We start from the raw sequence: 8,484 nt of genomic DNA, 5'->3' as shown, positions 1-8,484 counted from the left end.
GTGAACTGGATCTTACTTCCACGCTCTTTTTTGAACAGAACAAAGATTCAGACATATCCTCCCTTGTTGTCACAGAATCGTAGAATAGTTAAGGTTGGAAGGGACCTCTAGAAATCATCCAGTCCAACCGCCCTGCTTTAAGCTGGGTTATCAAAGCAGGTTTTAGAGATCAAGTTACTTATCAATCAATGTACACAATGATGTCAATCAGAAAAAGTTATTTTGGAAACAAGATATGTCAAAGTGCACTTTAAAAAATGGTGTCATTTCATGATTTCATTTGTAATATACGCTACATATCTTCTTATTAAGATGTGATATTCTCAGGCATCCCATGGGACAAAATCACTATCGATTTTTTTTAATATATGAAATATCCTTTCCTCCAAGAAATCAAATTTATAGTTAACAATGAAAATTAATAAGGGTATTTCTCTGAAACAGTAAGAAAAACAAAAGATTAAAATATTCTGTATATGAGAATCAGTTTATAGTGCCTTAGTGACAGTGCAGAAAGCTTGTCATAGTGTATAACAATATTTCTTGCTCAGAAAGAAAATCATCTAGAGATTTCATTTTCTTTATTCATCATTTTAGAGATTTCTGTCATTATGAGGTTTGTACTATTCTTGTCCACTTAACAGACTGTCAGGAAGGAGACAATAGTATTAATGGCAAAAACCTACAACAGAAGATCAAAGGGGAACAAGTCCTTTAGTAGACTGAGACTGCAATGTTTATATTTAGTTCAAAATGTTTCAGAAGGAGAACTCTTATACCACTAAATTTTTGGATATTAGATCTTTGCATGGTATGTGGAAATAACCAAAAGAAGGAGAAAGTGAGGAAAAGGGATGCTGGAGACAGAATATTTCTTCTGAAATGCTGAGCATCAGGTTGTCAAAGTATACAGTATCAGGTTTTATAAACATGCACAGAACTGCCAAGGATTCCTGCATCTGTACCCATTTACCACTGTAAAGCATCATGGTTTATACTTTGGAGACACTGCAGTTGTGTAAGGAAAATGACAGTCAGCAGAAGATATCTGAAAGAAAAAAATTGAAAGGAGGAACTTATTCTGATTTTTCTGCTGCAAAAAGATGGAACAAAGCATGAGTAACAGATCTTATGAAACTCCCTTTGAATATTAAATGCAAGAAGGATTCATTCAGCATATGTTTACCCTTATCAGAAACTATCAGTCCACACAAGAACAAAATGAACTAGAAACATTATAATAGCCAGGTTCTTGTAAGACTTTCGGCATTTCCCAATGAACCACAAGATGTCTAACTTCTTTCCAGAGCTTACTCTGAATTTTTTAAGATTTCCTCAGAAAGCAGTGACTTGGATTTGCTTTACAGCTGGAAATTGCAAGACAATCAGACTGGAATAAAACAAAATATGTTTAGTGCAATTATCTAACTACAACCCTATAGATGAGTTAGATACCTTTATGACTTTATCCAAGAGGTCAGCCAAGATAAACATTCTGGGCCTTTCATTATTAAAATCTACCATTCTAATTCATCTCCTTTGCTCCTTTATTACTTTAAAATTAACTTGAAACTTGAGTTTAGAATCTCCATTTCTAAGTGTTTCACAGTTACTAACCTAGAACTGACATGGCATGCTGGTTTTAACAGTGGGCCTCACTTGTACACCAGGGAAGTGGTATACAATATGTAGAAGTAACCCAAAGCGGTACAAACATTTACTTTCATGAGCTTCTCATGTTGAGCCCTTCATTATGCTTACTCCCTGGAATTGCTGTTCAGTCCTTTAAAGCCCTGGTGAATTCATAATATTTGTTATTCCTTATCTTTATTTGGCTTTTTTTCATGACATGGGAAGCTAGTTAAGCAGTATCCTTTCATTCAGCCCTCTACATTAGCACTATTCTAATTTCAGGAGAGATTAGGAATAGAAATTTTCCTTCTCAGCTACTGTGAAGAACTTATCTAGATTCGAAATTCTCAGTAGTGGCGAACATAAAGTAATCACAGGTCACATTCTTCAGACCACTTCATAAGAAATTGTAGCCTCTAGAGTAGTTGGGACCAGAGAAGGTTCTTTATATATGCAGAGATTTTCAAATGAATGGCAGGCAAGGTCACAATGAATGTAACAAATCCATATAACATGCACATTGATAAGAGAAGAAACATAAAATTGAGCTTCAGCTAAAGTTTTAGTTAAAGCTGAGATTCAGTGATATAGATAGGCTTGTAGATTCCTAATGACTTGAAACTGAGAAGATCTTTAAGATATATATATATATTATTTTGTTATAGAGGTTTGTGCTTTAGAAATATTGGCCTAAAGTCATTTAGATGGCCTAATGTCATTTAGAATTCACAGCTATTTGGTGTAAAACCTGTCACAGAACTCCAGTGAAGATAGTATAATTTTATTATAATGCTATTTATTTATTTATTTAAATCAGAATGTGAGTTTGAGGGGCCCTTCCAACTTGGTATGACTCATTTAGCTTTAAAAACAATTGTGGATTTTCTCAGGTTGATCCTTCACTTTTAACTCTCCTATCTCTTTCCCAGTACCACAAACCCATCAGCTACCTAGTCAGACCTTTGACCTATGTTTTACAAAAAAGATCAGGGATTTCTTGTAAGGCAGAAGTCAACAGCTACATGTAAATCCACCTGCCAGATGCAATGCCATTTAGGGAATACTTGAGCAGACATCTTTCCTTCTGAGGCTGACAGACACCCTTGTAGCAATGTGTCTCAAGGACAAAAGGACAAGGCAAATGAGATAACTCCAGAAGTAATCTACTAACAGTCTGAAACCTTTTAATAGTTGGAATCCGCTATTTTTCTGGGGACAGTTTTGCCTCTTTCTAGTTGGCAAAATCTGTTGATAAGGCAGACATCTTTGCTATCACTATTTTGAACTAACCAAGAAAGTTGTAATAAAAGGGAATGTTAAAATATTTTCTTGGGCTTATTTGATTATGTGTGACAGTGGTTAGTGCATCGTGATGTATGCCTTTTTTTTTTGTTGTTTTTTCCATTCCCCGAAGGGAGAAGAAGCAAGTATTCCATTCAGATATATCACAGATTAATGTTCACGCTCTCAGCATTCACTGGCTTCAGGAGTTGTTTATTGAAAATATGTAGCTGCGTCTCAAAGCCAACATTCCCCCAGGGTGTCCATTAGGCAGAAGGGCAGCATAGTTGTAAACAATCTATTTTGTAAAGTCAAGGAATTTGATAGAAAAGACATCTAAGTAATATTTGTAATTTTTTCATATTTTACATTACATAGCTTGCAGGGGGAGAGAAAGAAAAAAAAAGAATAATTTAAAAAGAGTTACTCAAGGGAAACAAATCTCTCTAATAATAATCTAATAAAGTTTCATTTATTTTTTACAAAGTGGATGCATCATAGAAGCTCTGTCTGTGCCAGACAACACAAGTGGGTTTCATAAGTTGGATGGAGAAATACATACCAGGATACAACAGGCCAAGAGAGGCAACATATACTGGGAAGTTTGTGTGCTATGAGTGCAAAACCTCTGGAGATAAAATATCTGTGCTGAAACCTATGATAAAATTAGGGCATGAAGAACCTCATCTGTACAAGGTCACAAGCGCAGATGGGCATCCACTGTGGCTATGTACCATATGGCTGGTGTTTGCTATGTGCAGATGAAGGCTACAGGACTGATTAAGCACTTTGTGAACAAACAGACCACAGACGTCCTCTCCAAATATCTCCCTAGAAGTCTCCAGTGCATCACATCTGACCTGACTGCTTTAGGGGAAGCTATTGGGGTTGCCTTCTCCACTTCTTCTTCAGTCAGGTGGCTGTGAATGAGTGCATGATGGTGCTAGCAAGCTCTGTGAGTATGTGAGCATTTTGTGTTATTAGCTAATGAGAGTAACAGCTTGATTATATTCATAACAGTAGCTTAACGAATAAAAGGTTTCCTAAGAAATATTGGCTGTGATATATGTCTCTTTACACATCCACACCTAGCCACCCATCCCATCCCATATTAGAAGGGAATTTACAATATTAAATAAAATATATAATAATATTACCTGATCAAAATGTTTAAAACTTCCAGTTTTCATCCAGGAAATCATGGGAAAAGCTTGGCATCCGGACACAATTTTGCACCATCTTGAAGTATTAAAATTGAATTTTATAGGATCTATATTTCTTCTGTTACTTTTATCAGTCATACGTAGAGCTAATCAAAGAATGTTAAATATTCATTAAGAAGAATAATTTACAGTAAACATCTGTAGCTGTAGAAAACTCTGTAAAAGTAATAATCACATCTTAGAGATGTTCTTGGTTCTCTCCCCACTTTTTTAAAAAATAATTCTTTCCATCAGCCAATTCTGATTTAGTGAAACACCCTCATTTTATTTATAGTATGACTGATATTTTGTTGTTGTACCATACTGCATTGTTTCTAAACAGGAAAATAATGAATGGTATTTATAAAAATGTTTAACATACCTTTAAGTCTATAATAATATATTTGCAAACTTTCAGCATCTGTAATAATTATAATTATTTTAATGATAAGAGCTAAATACTATTAACATGACCACACCTCCTTTAGCTGTACTGGGTCTGGCTGGGATGGAGTTAACTTTCTCTGCAGCAGCCCATACAGTGCTGTGCTCTGCACTTGTAGCTAGAGCAGCAGTGGTATCACACCAGTGTTGTGTCTACTGCTGAGCAATGTTGGCACTGCATCAAGACTCCCTCCAATGCTCCTAGAGCCAGCAGGCTGGGGGTGGGCAAGAGGTGAGGAAGGAACATCACAGGGCAGCTGACCTAAACCAACCAAAGGGATATTCTATACCATATATATTTTAAATGTTTTATATATTCATATCTGTTATTTTGCAACACTTCATAACAAAAAATGTGGCAACGTGATTTTCTCCCAAACATTCTATTCAATGTAATGCAATTTCATGAGAAGAGAATTTCAGGAAACTCATGTGTTCATGAATATCTAACAGTTCTGCAAAGTGAAATTCTTATGCTGCTTCTTTACCTAAAAATGTATCCAAATTCTGCTGATCTCATTTTTAATTTTTTTTTTAAAGTAGGAATGTTAATCTTTTAGTGATATTGTTCATCATATTCACTTTTTATTTTAAATGGATATTTACAATTGCATACACAACAATTTATGAAATTTTATTTAAGCACACCGCTAATTACTCTGTGTGAAAACCTGATGTGAATTGTTAGGAGGCTCAACCAGAAATGATTGCCCATACCTCACATTTCTAAAATATACAAACAGAATTAAAATGTCTGAGCAGAAATTAAAATATTTTAAAGCAAAAATAATTACCATAATGAAATTAATTCACTTTTTAGAAATAAAATATTTAAATATTTGTTGGATAATTTTGAAATGAAACTTAAAATATTTTTCAATATTTTAAGTGATTCTTTCAAAACTATGATGAATTCATTGCAAATTCACAATTATGTTTTCAATCTAAATAATAATTTCAAGTGAAAATATTTTTATTTGTGGAAAGACAATTCTGTTACTTATTTTGTAATTTTCTGCTCTTTATTTGTATGTTTTATTTTTAAATTGAAACTTAGGATAGGCTTATGAACCTAAATTATGTAGTGTACTGTCCAAATGGACATATTGGACTGTTACTAGTTCACTTTTCCTGCCCACTTTGACCTTTTTGAAAAATGAGAAAAATTGCTATTATTTCATTGGGCAATTGAGGATTCAAACTTAATTAAAACGACAGAGAAATAACACTTCTCCATTTTCATGTATTCAGGTAGTCTACGTTGACTGTGTCCTAGATGGGGATTGAAAAGATTTTGAGTGAAGTAGTTGTGTAACAGGTCAAGGTAGAGTTAAAACTTACATAATTGCTGGTACACTTGAGCAATGGTTGAAAATGGATCATACCATTACTTATGCAGGAATACATCTATAGCATGTATAAATGTTTGCAGCTCCTGTTTATCTCTATACGCTGAATATAGTCAATATTAGAGAAAACCTTGGTAACATATAGATCACATAGTTTTTTTCTGGCTAACTTCATTGCATTCAACAGTGTCTTGTCACTGCATAATTCTGGATTTGACCAGTATGCTAGTTGTTAGCTCTCTTTCTGGGAGAAAAAAATAAATAAAATGAAATCCTGCAAAACTATGCAGATATAAATATGACACACGTCTTAACTGTGTTTCTGTTTTAATGCTTGTAACGTTATAGGAATAAGAAATCACAGAAAACATCACTACATAAAATATCTTCAAATGTACAGAGATATGTTCCCAATACTTGCTGTTGAGGAAAAAAAAATATATATATATGATTTTAATGGGCTGATAAATCCATTAAATCTTGAGTGCTTTTTAACAATTTAATTCCTGGGAACTTTGTGGCTAGCATTGTTAAAAATAAAGAAGGAATAGTTTAAAACTAACTGCTCTGGTAATGAAATGAAATGAAATGAAATGAAATGAAGAGCCATTGAAAACTAAAATACATTAAGAAATCAGAAGATTTAACTAAGAGACAGATGTTTCTATTGTTGGTTGATGCATCGATGTATTTCACATCTGGCATGCAACTGTGTTCTCACCTCTCTTGTTTTTGAAATGTAAAAAGGGCAGTGGAATAGTGATTAGGATAGAGCCGTGTGTGTACTTGGAAAGGTTTCTACACCTGAAATGTCTGGCCCATAGAACACAGATGTGTTTTGTATAGGCAACCAAAATTTATTGGAATTTGTCTTATGTATAATCAGTTGCGACATGGTCAAAACTGTATTTTCTTGAAATATAGCTGAATTTCTTTCCATGTCCCTTAAACAGAGTTGTCAGAATACCTTCTCATAAATAAGATTGTCCCTTTTACACAAAATATATTTTGCATAATTTTACAGATCTTGGTGTTAGTAAAAGACAGATTCATACGTGTACTGAGCTTCCTTGACTGAACCAATTCACCAGATGTATCATCATTTCCCAGATTAACAAACACGTGTTTTTAAGGAAATGTAGTTTCATATGCTAAATCTATTGCATAATAACAACCTTTTAAAACTGCATAAGGGTTCATTTTCTCTATATCACTTTTTTTTCTTAACCACATTTCTTTTGTATCCACTTCTGCAAATTCTGAATGTACAACCTCAATGTATTTTTATACAATAATGTAACAACAACAAAAGCATGATGTATTTTGAACAATAATAGACCAACCCTAGAGCCATCGCTAGACTTGGACAATATTCTCAAACATGTCTGCACAGCAAAAGTCTTCACTGTCAACTCTCTACCAAGTCTTTAATTGTCAAAAGAATGTAAAAGTGGTAGTGGTATGCTTCCAAAATGAATGGGAATTATTCCTGTATAAAGACATGCCAAAAACATTTTGATATTTTCCATGTGATGATCAATATTTAGGGCAATCACTTAGAATTCAAAATGTAAAGAATAGTTGGTATCAAATTAAGAAATATATGTAAAGCAAAATAGAAAATAAAACATATGAATCTAGATAGACACACACACCTCTTTCCAGAAAGATAAACAACAAAAATACAAATAGACTATAGCAGCATTTCAGAGCTGAATAGTGGAACACTTTCCAGGTGCTACACCATCTGAAAGCCACTATCAATATTAAATGTTAACATCTTCTGCCTAGAATAACTTGCCAGTTTCTGTGTGTACAAACCTGAAAGCTGGATAAATGAAAATATGTAGAACTACAGTAAGAAAGCCAAAGTAAACATCAATTCCTCAACAAAACCCTTGGAAAAAAAGAGCAATAAATCTGTATTAAACAAAGCACAAAACAGTAAAAGGCTGCATGACATGAGACAAGAGGGAATATGTGAGAAATAGCACCAAAGACATAGAAACAGCTGTTGCGAGAAATGATAGTAAAACACTTTATCAACTCAACAAGATTCTAAGTGGCAGATTTACGTCAGCTAAAGGATGCATTAGCAAGAAACAGAGAAAGACCACAAAGATTGTTTACCATGTCATCCATCTGTGTACTTGATTTTCTGAGCTTCCTCTTTTTACATTAAATTCAAGTTTCCTGTCTTCACTTTCAAAGCTGTGTTTACCTAACTTCCTCTTGTTTCTGATTTTTCATCTATAAGGTAGTTGTCCTTTTTCTGTGATATTTCCGCAAATCCTGTCTCTTTGGCCTGCCTGTGAAAGAACTGAAAAAAAGCATCATTGTACTCAGTCCCACCCTTTGCTCAAATAGGGAAAAGCTCTGTAAAAGTGTTATGACGGCGACAACAACAACAACAGACCCCCACTACATTCTTCTTTTCCTTCCTTATTGCCCAGAATGGGTCAAACTTTATCAATGATATTCTTGCCATGCACTTGACTCTTTTCTTAAAAAAGGTAGGGTCTTCACAACCTCCGTACATAATCATTTCAATTGTTCATTTCATTTACTTATTTGCG

At 34.0% G+C, this 8,484-nt stretch overlaps 1 long non-coding RNA gene across 1 annotated transcript; it reads right to left on the bottom strand.

The window, feature by feature from the left end:
• Positions 1-558: 558 nt before the first annotated feature.
• Positions 559-8,205, bottom strand: LOC118244519 (uncharacterized). The gene is made up of 3 exons (XR_004777559.1): positions 8,039-8,205; positions 4,071-4,222; positions 559-1,048 (listed from the first exon to the last, which is right to left on the bottom strand). It is a non-coding gene; the product is annotated as an uncharacterized LOC118244519 (long non-coding RNA).
• Between the last annotated feature and the right edge of the window lie 279 nt (positions 8,206-8,484).

This window comes from Cygnus atratus, chromosome 5 (genome assembly GCF_013377495.2).
Source record: "Cygnus atratus isolate AKBS03 ecotype Queensland, Australia chromosome 5, CAtr_DNAZoo_HiC_assembly, whole genome shotgun sequence".
Classification (NCBI taxonomy): Eukaryota; Metazoa; Chordata; class Aves; order Anseriformes; family Anatidae; genus Cygnus; species Cygnus atratus.
The sequence above is the reverse complement of the archived record's forward strand: the minus strand, read 5'-3'. Positions and strand labels throughout refer to the sequence as shown.